Raw genomic sequence first — 13,678 nt, forward strand, 5'->3', positions numbered from 1 at the left:
AGGCAGCAGATCTCTGAGTTCAAGGCCAGCGAGGTCTACAGAGTGAGTTCTAGAACAGCCAGGACTACACAGAGAAACCCTGTCTCAAAAAACCAAACCAATCAAACAAGCAACAACAACAACAACAACAATAATAATCACCACCATACGCTGGGCCTTCCACTTGTACTCAACACCTGGGCCCCTGTGCTTCCTCACGACATCTTCCTGCAATTCTTTTCTGTCTACTACTCATGGTTGTCTGTCTTCTTCTACATTAAAACTAACGACGGCCACCACACCTCACACCTCCGTCATCGTCCCCCTGTCTTCCTGTCTTGGAAAGTGTCTACACCAGCTGTCTCTACTTCCTTACCTTTGTTCCCTCCTCAACTCATTCCAACCTGGCTGCCATCGCCCCGCTCAACCGGAACTGCTTTGTCAATCACTAACACTCCCCCTGCTGCCAAGTCCAGGACGCACGTTTCTCTCCTCGCCTCCCTTGACCTCTCAGGAGCAGTCAACCCAGTTGGCCACAGCCCCTCTCTGGAATATTCTATTCTTTCAGCCTCCACGGGATCGCACGGGTGATTTCTCTTCCTCTCTTGCTCTTTCTTAACACCGTCTGTCGTACGGTCCTTTCTGTACTCAATCCTCCAAGTCGCATAGGGCTCAGCCTTCACACGTCTATGATGATAGAATGTGCCATAGGAATAAGATGACCTTTCCTCTCTGCTCTACACAGGCACAGTGACTGCCCTCTGGACAGCTCCACGGTGCTGAGAGGCCCCCCAACCGGAACAGAACTTTTGTGGAGTTTCCATGGTCCCATACACTCTTTCTCATGCCAGAAAATGCATCCTGAATTCTCCTTTTCTCTCACTATGGGCAAAGCCCTGCTAACCCCTTTTCACAATGCATGGAAACGCACCTTTTCCCAGCTTCTCGTGACTGTGCCACAGTCTTTTCTGGGGTAGCCTGTTTCCTGCTACCATTTTTTGCCACTTATCCTCCGAATCAGTCCCACAAGGCAGCCGCTGATCTTTCCTTCCTCCCTCCCTCCCTCCCTCCCTCCCTCCCTCCCTCCCTCCCTCCCTCCCTCCCTCCCTCCCTTCTTTCTTTCTTTCTTTCTTTCTTTCTTTCTTTCTTTCTTTCTTTCTTTCTTTCTTTCTTTCTTTCTTTCTTCTAAGATTTATTTATTTATTATGTGTATAGTGTTCTGCCTGCATGTATGCTGCAGGCCAGAAGAGGGCACCAGATCTCATTACAGATGATTGTGAGCCACCATGTGTTGCTGGGAATTGAACTCTGGACCTCTGGAAGAGCAGCCAGTGCTCTTAACCTCTGAGTCATCTCTCCGGCCCCAACCATTGATATTTCAAAACAAAAGTTGGTTCCTGTTTCTGCTAAAACTCTCCAATAATCCCCCAGTGTGCTTAGAATACAACCTAAGCCTCCTGTGGTGGCCTCCCAGGTCCTGGCGCTCTAGCCCCTGCCTACTTGACCACTATTGTCTACTGCTCTTACCCTGGTCATTGGGTTCCAGTCCTATTGGCTTCTTTGACCACTGGTTTGTACCTACCTTTGAGATTTTACCCAGCTCCCTTCTTTCTCTGGAACCCCACAGCCCTCCCTTTCTGTCTTCTATTTTAAGAGAGTTCTTCTTCCTCTTTTTCCTACCAAACTTCCCTGTATTTTCCATGACATTATTTTTCATAAGTTATCAATGTTTGCCTCATTTGTCTGTGTGTTCTCCACAGAATGGAAATGTCAACACGAGCAACTGTGTCTATCTAGGTCACCATGGCTAGTCCCAGCACTGGGCATGCAGTAGGTATTTAAATAGTGTTTGTTGCCAGGCATGGTGGCACATGCCTTTAATCCCACACTTGGGAGGTGACACAGTCAGATCTCTGTGAGTTTGAGGTCAGCCTAGTCTACATAGTGAGTTTCAGGCTAGCCAGGGCTACATTAGTGAGACCCTATCTCAAAACAAAAATACCAACAAAGGGCATATTGAATGAACGAATGAATGGGTGAGGCCTTGGATACAGACCTTTTAGGGATCTCATAGGCTTTTCTATGCTTCATCCACCAACCCATCCATCCATCCATCCATCCATCCATCCATCCATCCCTCTAGCCATCTGTTCACATCTCAAAAGCTGAGCTGGCCATGAGTAGGGCTCAGGGATACACAGTTAGATGCTCATGGTCGGGGGAAAGTGGACCTGAGCACACGTGGTGTGACAAGATGATACAGAGCCTGTCCTCAAGAGGGGTGTTGATGGTGCTGGGGGAGGTTAGGTGGGTGAGCAGTTTCTTCCAAGTAAGAGGAAGAGATATGACATTTTTAAACTGGCTCTCAATGGATGAGTAAGTTAGGAACACAGGAAGACAGAGGGGAGGACATCCCAGGGACAGGGGCAGCCAGGGCAAAGGCAGTCACTGGGAACCCCGTATGGATCACAAAAGCCACTTAGGGAATGGAGTGGGGAGACATGGGATAGGGCGAAGGGTTGCTGCCAGGCATGAGGGGACTAGACTTTATCCTGCAGCCTCGCAGAGTCCCTCCCAGGGGTGGGAGGTCAGATAGAGTCGCTACCATCCAGTACTGCCCACTACCCTTCCCATGCGTCTAACACAGCTGGGAAAGCTGTGCTGTTTTTAGTGGCACCGGCAGCAGCAAGATGAAGGACAGCTGCAATGTACGGATGTTCCTGGCAGAGACAAGGCATCGCCAAGACTCCATGACACCAGTAGGCTGGTAGATCTCCATGTGGCACCTCGGGGGTACAATGAAGCGCGAACACGGTAAGATGACAGCGCCTTTCACACAACTCTGTCCCAGTCTGGCCCCCGAGACAGGGCTTGGGTCTCAGGGCAACCTCTTGCCAGTGCATTTGACAATGTTTCAGAGAACCGAGAGAGCAGCTTTCATTCCCTTATTCCACCCCCGGGAACTAAGACTCGAGAGGAGCCACACTTCCCGGTCCTCAGATTCCTTCATTCGTTCACAGACTTTCTGAGTTTGTGGTCCATGCCTGGCTCTGATCTTGGTCTAGGGCAGAGCACAGAGGAGGTAAAGTCCCTGCCCTCACGGAGCTTGCATTCCAGAGGGAGGAGGCAGGAGGTAAATAAGGGAGCAAATAAGATAATTTTAGCGAGTGATAAATGAGAGGCTGAGCCAAGGCTAAAGCCAACTCCTGGGAGCCAGGGCTGGAGCCCATTTAGAAAGTGCAAAGTCCCATCCGAACTGCCTTCAAAAAGGAAGTTTGGACGGAAGTGGTGGGTAAATCAGGCCTTCCTGGGGCCCTGGTGTTGGTGAGCCGACCAGGACGGAGGTGGGGGGTGGGGAGGGAGATCAGGAATGGTGAGCCAGGCTGAGGCCAGCTGTCCACAGGCAGGGAGCTGAGGGTGAGGACTAGCCCCTCCTGGAGCAGGTCCGGCCCAGCATTGTCTCTCCCTGTGGGATGGCCAGATTGGAGCACCCAATTCCAGATATAGTCTGACCACAGAGGCTTTTCTCTATGGTCTGGCCACTCAGGGTGTCCATTCATCACAGATGGAGTCTGCCATTGCTTTGAATCTTTCCCTAAGAGCTGTGATCTAATTCCCTAGCCTGTAAATTATGTGACTGATTCTTCTCTTTTCAATCTGCATACACCTCAACAAAAATATTAGCCAATTAATACCAACAGTATATTAAAAAATTATGTACCGTGGCCACATAGGATTTATCTCAAATATGCCAGGCAAGCTCAAAAGACTAATATAAACTTCATATCAATAGATTGAAGAAGAAAAATCACCAGATCATATCAATGAATGTAGATAATGGTTAAAAACAAAACAAAATAAGCCCTAATCCCCATTCATGATAAGACCTTCAGCAAATTAGAAAGGAGTTGATGAAGACAGGTTAGGAAGAACCCTACAGTTAACACTGACTTCAGTGGTGAGGAACTAGATGACTCCAAAACTGACCCAGGCAAAGGGGCTCCTCACTGCTTTTCAACAGCACACTGCAGGTTTTCCCTTTGCAACAGGAGAAGAAAGGGAAGGGAAAGACGTAACGATTGGGAAGGAAAAAATAAAACCGTCCTTGTTGACAGATGACATGATTGTCTCTGTCCAAAGTCAGAATTGACCAAAAGACCCTCGCCACTGGAAACAATCACAGACAAGCCGCTGTGCACAAGCTGAGGTACGGGACTTTGTGAAGATTTGCTCACCACCACCCCCAACTCTTCCTCCCCCCCCCTCCCCCGCCACCTCCTTCTCTGCACCCGGACATCTCCAGTCTTTTGTGACAGAAGGTCTGCTGGGTGCTGGCAAAACAAAGCTCAGGATAGTCTCCTAAGCCCAGATGTTTTTGTACAGTTCCAGAACCTTCCCTTCTGGAAAAGCAATCCTTTTTTTTTGGGGGGGGGGGTGTCTTCAAATATCCAGAAATTCATTCAGCTGCACCAGCCTAAAATCTCTCAAGTGGTCTCAGCTATGCCCCTGCTATTCTGTGATATAAAAGCTACTGTAAGAAACTGTCTTGGAAGGTTGCCCATAGGTGGGCATAACCTGCCCTGTATACCCCTCCCTGCATACCCTTCCCCTGTCCCTTTAGCGTACACCTCCATGGGTACAAAGTTGCCAGGCAGCTAACTGGATTTGTTAGGGTCCAGCTACCACTCCTCTTATCAACTGGCCATGCCCTTTATCTCTTGCAAGACTGCTCACCACTCACCATTGTCCAGCTGCTTTGTTTGTTTATGAACAAAATTACAGGGCCAGCTAGACAGCTCAGTGATTAAAAGCACGTGTTAGCTACCCAAATCTGATGATCTGAGTTCCACCCCCAGAACCCATGGACAAGAAAGAGGTAAGGAGAGAACTGACTCTGGTCCCCACATGCATGGTGTAGTTACATGATACCCTGCCTGTACATGTCTCTCTCTCACACACAATAATGATAAATTTAATAGCAAGGCGTGGTGGCACACACCTTCAATCCCAGCACTTGGGAAGCAGAGGCAAATGGATCACTTTGAGTTCGGAAGCCAACCTGGTCTACATAGGGAGTTCTAGGACAGCCAAGACTACACAGTAAGACTCAGACTCAAGAAATAACATAAAATGAACAAAATTATCTAAAGCAAGCTGGGTGTGGCAGTTCACATCTGTAACCTCAGCAACTGGAAGGGTGAGGCGGAAGGATTGCCAATGAGTTTGAGACCACTCTGGACTATGCAGTGAATTCCAGGTTAACCTATGCTACATAGTAAACCTCTGGCTCAGAAACAAGCCACAGACAGACAGGCAAGGCATTACCGAGAGCCATAGGTGCCAGTGGAGATCTGTTTTAAGGGTCCCCTGCCGGAGAGACTCAGATACAAAACACCCTGGGAGACTCAAGCACACCAAACTTCCGTTCTGATCAAAGACAGCACTGAGCAGCAGGATGAACTGCTCCCCAAATTCCCGGGTCCCCACTGTGGCCCAGCTCCACGAGTGAGGGGATGGGACCGGGGGTTAGCTGTGTTACTTTTCTGCTAGCACTTAGCCTGGAGAAGACAGAGAACAAGTGGCCCTGGCCTTGGCAGGCCAGAGCACAGGAGGAAGTCACCGTAGGTGGCCACCCCACCCCCCACCCTCACCCACCCACCCCCCACCCTGGCCTAACACTGTAGGGAAAACTCTACAGGCTGCAAGGGGCCTTGGAGGGTGGCCTAGAGCTGGGAGACTAGAGCGGAAACCCCTGGGCACTGAGTGGCACCCAGAATTCCGGAAACCCACTGGGCTCATAAGAGGAGACTCATGAAGGGGTACAGAGGATTAGAGTCCCAATTCAACCAGCCTGCTCACGATCTAACCAGGGGACACAAATGACAGGGATGGACACATTATTTCCCACTGACTGTGTGCCAAGGGTGGCTGTCTGTCCACATCTGAAGCCTCGTCGACAATCAGTCCTGTAGCCTGCCAGGCTCTAAAGAACTTCCAAAAATGTGGGGTCCTTCACCCCCAATCTTAGGCCTCTCAGCTTGAGCCCTTTGTTCTACCCCGAGTGCTTCCTGTTGGCTCAAAGCCAGTGAAATAAGAACCACAAAAAGCTGGGTTCAGCTTTTGCCCCAGACCCGCGCCCCGCCCCCTCCAACCTCCTCACAGCTCTTTTATCCCTAGGAGAACGGCCCCAGGGAAGATTTCCTTCCCAGGCCTAAACCCTTAAGACAGAAAATGTAGATCACGATATGGAATTCCAGGCGTCCTCCAACATGAGAAAAAACGCCCCAGGGGTTGGAGGATTGGTTCTTCTGGCCCTAAATCTTGGGGCAGTCATCTGACTTGCAATGTGTAACAGTCCTGGGCTAGGCTAGCACTCCCTACCCAATAGATAGGTAATAATCAGTTACCATGCATCATTCGGGGCATGCTGGGAATTGAACCCACAGCTTTACGCATGCCAGGCAAGGTATGCTACAGTAGAGCTACACCCCCAGACCTGAGCTACAGACCCTTCCTTCCCTCTCTTCCTCCCTCCCTCCATCCTTCCCATCTTCCCTTCTCCTCCATCCCCCTCCCGCCTCGCCTCCCCCATTCCCCCTGCTTTTGAGGCAGAGTCTCACGTATTCTAGGCTGGTCTTGATCTTGCTATGTAGCCAAGGATGACCCAGAACTTCTGATCTTCTTGCTTCCACCTCAGAAGTACTAGGATTACAGACCGGCACTCTGCCTGGTGTGCGTACTGCTGGGACTGAACCTGGGACCCAGCGCAAGCTAAGAGGTGCATAGCACCAACCAAGTCCTCACGTTCCCGGACCCCAGATTCTCTGGTGAAAACGCAGCAGTGTGCCAGCCCTTGTCTCACGTGCTTCCGTCTGATTGTCCCAGCTAAGGATCTGAACAGAGCTTTCTTCCATGCCAACCCTATGTGCCCACCACTACAAACATGGCCTCCCTCCAGCCCTTTGGGGCACTGGCCTGGGCACAGTTGACCCGCAGCACAAGTGGCCCCTACACTGGCCTGGCCTCCTTGAAAGGTGTGGCTGCGGTAGACACCTGGCAGGCCTAGAAGGAGAGCTTGCTTCTCGGGGCTTTGTGTTTGGGGCTCAGGGATTGGGAACATGGTCAACAGTCTGGCAAAGAACTTCTTGGATACTTCTTTTCTTTCTCTCTCTTCCTTCCTTCCTTCCTTCCTTCCTTCCTTCCTTCCTTCCTTCCTTCCTTCCTTCCTTCCTTCCTCTCTCTCTCTCTCTCTCTCTCTCTCTCTTTCTTTCTTTCTTTCTTTCTTTCTTTCTTTCTTTCTTTCTTTCAAGACAGGGTCTCTGTATGTAGCTTGGACTTACTTTTACTATAGGTTGTACCACTAACCCTAACTGAAGTTTATTTTTACTGGAACCAGTGAACTACCACACATACACAACTCCATCCACTGTGGCCCATTTGTATGATCCATTCTCCATTCTCTGTCTCTTTGTCTCTCTCATCAACTCCATGACTCATTTCCCAGATCCCACTATGGCCTATTTACACACACACACACACACACACACACACACACACACACACACACACACACAGGAGCGCTCCCTCAACTCTGACTCATTTCCCAGCTGCTCAAAGGGGTGGGGAGACTGATTCGTTCTATCCAAGCCTGGGGCTTCCTCCCTTCTGTTGGCTCAAATCGCTCTACGGAACAATACCTAGTATACAATGGTGCCCTCCCCAAAGTGCCGTTTGCACACACTGTAGTCATGTGTGAGCCACTCACCTGCTCTGAACATGTGTGGGGTGGGGGCCTGCCTCCACCACCATGGCTCCTCCTCCTGGGTAATTCCTTTCAGGAACTCCCTGCCTCTGTTGCTCTGCCTTTAACCTCTCTATACTGCACCACGCTCCTCCGACCCTCCCGAGAATTCCAGGACCAACCTAGCTCTATATCTACTGTCAGCCCCTATCACATGGGGAGGGGGAGCTGACAGGCCTCCTTGCAGAGGCCTTGGGAGCAGGGACTGTGGCTGCCAGCCATCCGGCAACACCTGAGATGTCAAGGATGGCTGACAGACTCTGCCCTGGCGGCTGCCACCTGTCCTCAGGTGGCCTGTGCTGCCTCTTCCTGCTCTTGGGGACTTTCCTTAGAAGTTGTGTCAGGAAAGCCTTCCTCCTTCTCCTCTTTGAGGTCCTTTTTCCAAAGTCAGACCGACTGAAACCTGCCAGCTTCAACAAGGACACGGGTCAACAGCAGACCTTGCTACGGAGGACTCTGAGGGGAGGGCCTTGGCCTTGTTTACTTCCAAGCCCCCATAGCAACCTAGCTGGAGGTCTCCACAGTCCATGCTATAGAGGCCCTCACTTCCAGGGAGATCAGATAAGGAGAGAAAGATCCCTGACTTCCCCCACCCTTGGTGTGTGTGTGTGTGTGGTGCGCATACATGTGCGTATATGTGGGTTAAGGCTAGAGGTCACTATTCGGTGTCCTGTTTTGGGGGTCTGGCGCTCGCTGATTCAGCTGGATTAGCTGACCAGCAAGCCTCAGGGGGCCTCTTGTCTCTACCTCCTAGTGCTGGGAACGGGCACAGCTGGCTGGGGACCCGAACTCAGGTCCTCAAGCTTGCGGAACAAGCACTTTATGGAGCGAGCCATCGCCTCGGGCTCCAGATCTTGGTTTTTGAAGGGTTCCCAGAAGCTGTCGCCTCTTCCTTCTCTCACTCCTGTGGTGAGGTGTTTTATTGTGGTTTTAATGAGCTCTTCTATACAGCTACTGCAGTGGAGCTATTGCTCTGGGCACTCCAGTGCCCGTGAACTCGCTGCATCCTCTCTGTGATTTTGTTGTTATCACTTTGCTGATAGATGAGACCTGGAAAGGGTAAGTGGCCTACCAGGTGCTCATTATGCAGTTAGTAACTGGGATTGACAGCTGGGCCCTCAGCTTGTCCTAACCACCAGGCTAACCTGCCACTGACAGGCTATAAGTACCCACCAGGGGCTCCTGAGCAGAGTCCAGTGACTTGGATTTTACCCTTCCCTCCTAGGCCAGGACTCCAGGCAGGGGGCCCCGAGACAGGGACATTGCCTCATCTGCCTCCCCCTTGCCCACTCGACTGCCTTTAGGACCCCTGGAGCCCCTCACTCCTCTGCCACCCTCCCCACCCTCAACCCAGGGTGTTGACTGAAAACGGCAGGGAATAAAAATAGCCAATGCTGATGCTGCAGAACGGGATGCACATACAGAGGCCAGGAGTGGGGGATAAAGGTGAAAGAAACCCGGGTCCCCAGCTCCTGCCGATGGAACCACAGTGAGACCTGCCCTGGCCCTGCCTCAGTGGGACTGGCGACCCCTGAAAGAGCCACCAGACTGACCCAGAGCCCCAGAACCTGCCCCAACAACTCATAGTCTGCACGGTCCCAGGAAAGCTCTGTCCTGACTCAGTCCCCCCGAGTCCTCCCCAGAGAGCAGGGGCCTTGACCACTGAGGCTTGAGCCCTGGCCGCTCCCTTTCAGTGTGACCCCCTCTGCGTCCAAGTATCTGGCGGAAAGGTGTTGAAGATGCCGACGGCATGGCCCGTGAAGTGTAGCTGTCACCCACAATCTGCCTCTGTGCCCCTCATGTCTCCCCCCGCTCTCCAGACTTCATGGGGCAGCTGCTTCCCTGCTCTGGGACCTCTGGTCCCCTCTCTCTTCTCCATTCTGCCTCTTCCTGCCTTCAGCGGCGCTATCCGCCACTTCCTCCCACCCATGTTTCCTTGCTGTTCTGATGGCCAGAACTGCCAGGCCCCCAAGGCAGAGGGCCCTCGTCAGGACGCTCGCATCTCACCAGGAGATCCGGTGCCCGCTGTGTCCGAGTCAGGTCCTGGTCTGGGGTGGACAGACGCTCTTGAGAAGTTACTGGAGCAGGCTTCTCATCTGCCTATCTTTGAGCAGGGGAGGTGACCCCCAGTCCTGAATTCTGAAGCATGCATATTTCCAAACCGGAAATGACAAGCAGGGCCAGGCTGGGCCTCCAAAGGTTCTTCATCCACCTTCTCCTAACGCCCTAAATCCCTACATATAATCCTTTGAGGGGTGCCTGGGCTACAGCTGATGGCAGGCTGCTGAGATCACTGGATGCAAGGCCCGTGGTTTCTGTTCTCTGTGATCTGGACACTGTGGAGACTTGGGCCTGGCTTACCTTTGCCTGGATGCTCTCCTGACAGGTTCAAAGATCCTGGGATATTTAGCTTCTACCCTGTCCCCATCACTACCCCAGAGGGTGATGCCTCATACTACAGGCAGAGGACTTGGGGGTAACCCCAGAAGTATCTGGAGGGGTCCTAGAAAAAAACAACCTACCTACCGCTATCGCCAACCCCACACAATGCCACCCAGCCTCGCCACTGCTAGGGTACTCTTGATACAGCCATAGCTGTGCTGGCAGATGGTTGATGACGTATGTTGCTCCTGACACCTCCCCGAAACTTCCCTACCTGCTCATTGGCAGGACCTCATCAAAGGCTCCCCATGCCTCTAGCCTTCCCAGGCTCTGCTGAGTGACTTGTTCGTGTGTGAACTTCAGGTGGGGGTGTGGGGGCCGCCTCCTGACATTCAGAGGGTCTGAACCCTTGGACATAGCCTAGCCCCACATTGCTCTGACCTGGAGACCTCAGTCTCTACCCATATGAAGTCATATGGGGCCCAGGCTGGCCTTGAATTCATGGCAATCCTCCTGCCTCAGCCTCCCAAGTGCTGGGATTACAGGTGTATACCACTATGCCCAGCTAAGACTGGGATGGATGCCTTCATAACTTCCAGTAAGTTGACCCTTCCCATAAACACCTGGACACCCAACCGGCCCTGCCTCTCCAGGCAGTGTCTCCCAGCTCTAGTCACACCTCTTCTCTGCCAGCCACTACTGCCCACCCTGTCCTGGTGTCCTGATGGCCCTATTCTTAGTAAAGGGGGTCTGGGGGGTGGGGGTCTGCTGGACACTGCTCCCCTGACCTACACTGGGAACCCATATGTCCTCAAGTCCTCTCAGGACTCTCTTGGTCCCCAGAGTTCCCTGAGTGCTATGACCCCTTCTTTCCTCTCAAGGCACACTCTGTGGTTCAACATCCCACATCCCTCTTGATTGTATGGGGCTGCTCCCCTAGGCCCCCCCTCTGCTATGTGGGACTGCATCTCTTCTCCCCCCCCCCCCCCCCCCCCGCCGCCGCCCCCAACTTGCCAGTAAAAGAGGCCTGTGGCTGGCAGAAGGGGCTGGAGGAGGGCGGGACAGTGGGCAGAGCCTAGACTGGTGGCAGCCGGGATGTGTCCTCCGCTGGCATCTCATGGAATCCTCTTTCAACAGAGCAAAGAAGCCGCCGCCACCCCCACCCGGCCTCCAGCCGCTCTCCTCTGCCCGGCTTCTCCCGGCCTCAGCAAGCAGGCCAAGCCGACGGCCGACTCACTGTTTTGACTCTCCCTCAGGTCCCTTCCTCAAGAACCTACAGCCTGGACCCTGTCCTTCGGGTCACCCTATGCCTGTCTGGAGCTGAGCTTTGGTCACATGCTATTGTGACCAGAATGGGGACCCTTGCTCAGGGGACGGACAGCAGGGTCAGACAGAACAGACGACAGGGCAGAGAAGGCCAGTCGGGACAGAGAGGGTTAGCGCACAAGGACAGGGCACATCGGCAGAGCGGGGTCCAGACACAGACAACAGAGCCGGTGCGGAGAGGTCAGCGGTGCCAGAGCAAAGTGGTGACTTCCTCAGAGCCATGCTGGGGTTGAGGCCAGGGTCACCTGTCTCTTGGGGTGACCCACCCCTTGGGGTACCAGGCTGGGCTGGCACAGAAAGGCACAGTACTCACTGTTGGCCGGGAGCAGAGCGGAGCGGTGGCGGACGAGCCCGGGGTGCCGTGCCCACCTCGGGCTGGGGCTGGAGCTCTGGGGGACTTGGCTGGGGGGCCGGCCGGCCGGCGAGGACAGCTGCTGCCGCTGATGTCACAGGGTCATGAGTGAAACCTGAGGACTGGGCCAATCTTCAGGTGGGTGCCTCAGCCACACTTCCCTCTTGGCATGCTCCAGGCACACCCTGAAAGAGCTGGGTTCTGAGACCACACTGACCCAGGAGGCCAGACCCTGACACACCCATCCACACAGGGGCTCACATGCAAACACACACACACACACACACACACACACACACACACACACACATGAACCTCCCCCATTCGGATCTCTCCCAACCTTAGCAAACATAATGAAGGCTCAATTTTGTACCCAATCTCCCTCCTAGTCACTTCTAGAGGCATTCCCAGGAAACAGGCTGCTTCACACACTCACACTCACACACTCAGTTTGGTGCACACTCACATGTGAACTCTCCACACACAAATGCTGCATGTCCATGCTCTCAGCAACACATACAAATCACTTTTCATTCATACACACACACACACACACACACACACACACACACACACACTCCCAGGCTTGCACCATAGTCTTGTGCAAATCTTCAGGTACGTACCCCCCAAACCCTATATTTTCAGGCACATCCATGCCAGATAACGCGAAATGCCGCATGTTATGGACACAGGTTTTAAAGAAGGGAATGTGTGTTTATGTCCGTGCTTTCTTGTATTTTCACTGACGAGATTTGTGTGTGCCAACGTACTCACTCCCGTTCACATAACAGGGGACTGCTAGTGCAACCAACAGATTTTTATGAAGTATTTGCCCACATGCCCCACATCACACACACACACACACACACACACACACACACACACACACACACACACACACATGAGCGTGCACATTCACACCCAACTGTTTAACAGGACCACACAGAGGTCTCAAGAGGCATTTGTCTGCTTCCTCCCCCACCCCCCAGCTGGCAAGACATCTGTCCCTTCAAAGCCTAGGGAGGGGTTGTGGTTGGGAAAAATAAGCTTGGCTTAGCTCCCCCGTCTCTCTGTAGATGTGGTGCCCCCTAGCGGAGTCGTTATGAAGTGCCCCATCTCACCATCTCCAGCCTGCAGGAGCTGTGGATTTTTGTCCAGACCTTCCAAAGCAGCCTGTCTTGACTATGCTGTGTCCATTCCTGCCACAGGCAGCTGCTTCTAGCCCTCAGCAGCCTGAGCTCTAGGGCGGAGTGTGCTTTGGTAGGCTCAGGGAGGCCTGGCCCGGCAGCCACCCTCATCTCCTGGAGGAGCCTGTACTCTTTCTAGAGCCTCTGTGGACAGAGCTTTGGACGTCACTGAGCCCCTGACTGTGGTCCTGGGCCACTGTGCCCGTAGAAGGTCACCGACACGCTGAGCATTTTGTAAGCAAGGTGTGCGCAATGGTCTCCTCTACACACATTGGTCTCCTCTACAGGTCCCTCCCTGGCTGGGGGATCAAATCCTCCCTGGAAATGCCCTCACAACAAACCCGGAGCTGAGATTTACTAGTCCCCTAAGTATTTATCTATTTATTTATTCATATTTTATATGCTTTGGTGTTTTGCCTACATATATCTGTGTGATGGTGTCAGATCCCCTGGAGCATCTCTCTAGCCCTGAGTATTTCTTTTAAAAAATAATATTTTTTTTTAAATTTTATGTGCGTCGGTATTTTGCCTGCATGTGTATCTGTGTGAAGGTGTCAATTCCCCTGGACCTGGAGTTACAGACGGTTGTGAACTGCCATGTGAGTGCTGGGAATTGAACTCAGGGCCTCTGGAAGAGCAGCCAGTGCTCTT

General features: G+C 52.6%; 1 protein-coding gene across 1 annotated transcript in view; it reads right to left on the bottom strand.

Annotated features, from left to right (window-relative positions):
• Scn4a (sodium voltage-gated channel alpha subunit 4) overlaps nt 1–11,931 on the bottom strand; it is a 44,949-nt gene extending 33,018 nt beyond the window's left edge. The window contains exon 1 of the mRNA XM_015994323.3: nt 11,802–11,931. The gene's annotated coding sequence lies outside the window, so the exon portion shown is untranslated. The remainder of the gene's footprint in view (nt 1–11,801) is intronic.
• Nucleotides 11,932–13,678: the final 1,747 nt, after the last annotated feature.

Source organism: Peromyscus maniculatus, chromosome 8, assembly GCF_049852395.1.
Source record: "Peromyscus maniculatus bairdii isolate BWxNUB_F1_BW_parent chromosome 8, HU_Pman_BW_mat_3.1, whole genome shotgun sequence".
NCBI classification, from domain to species: domain Eukaryota; kingdom Metazoa; phylum Chordata; class Mammalia; order Rodentia; family Cricetidae; genus Peromyscus; species Peromyscus maniculatus.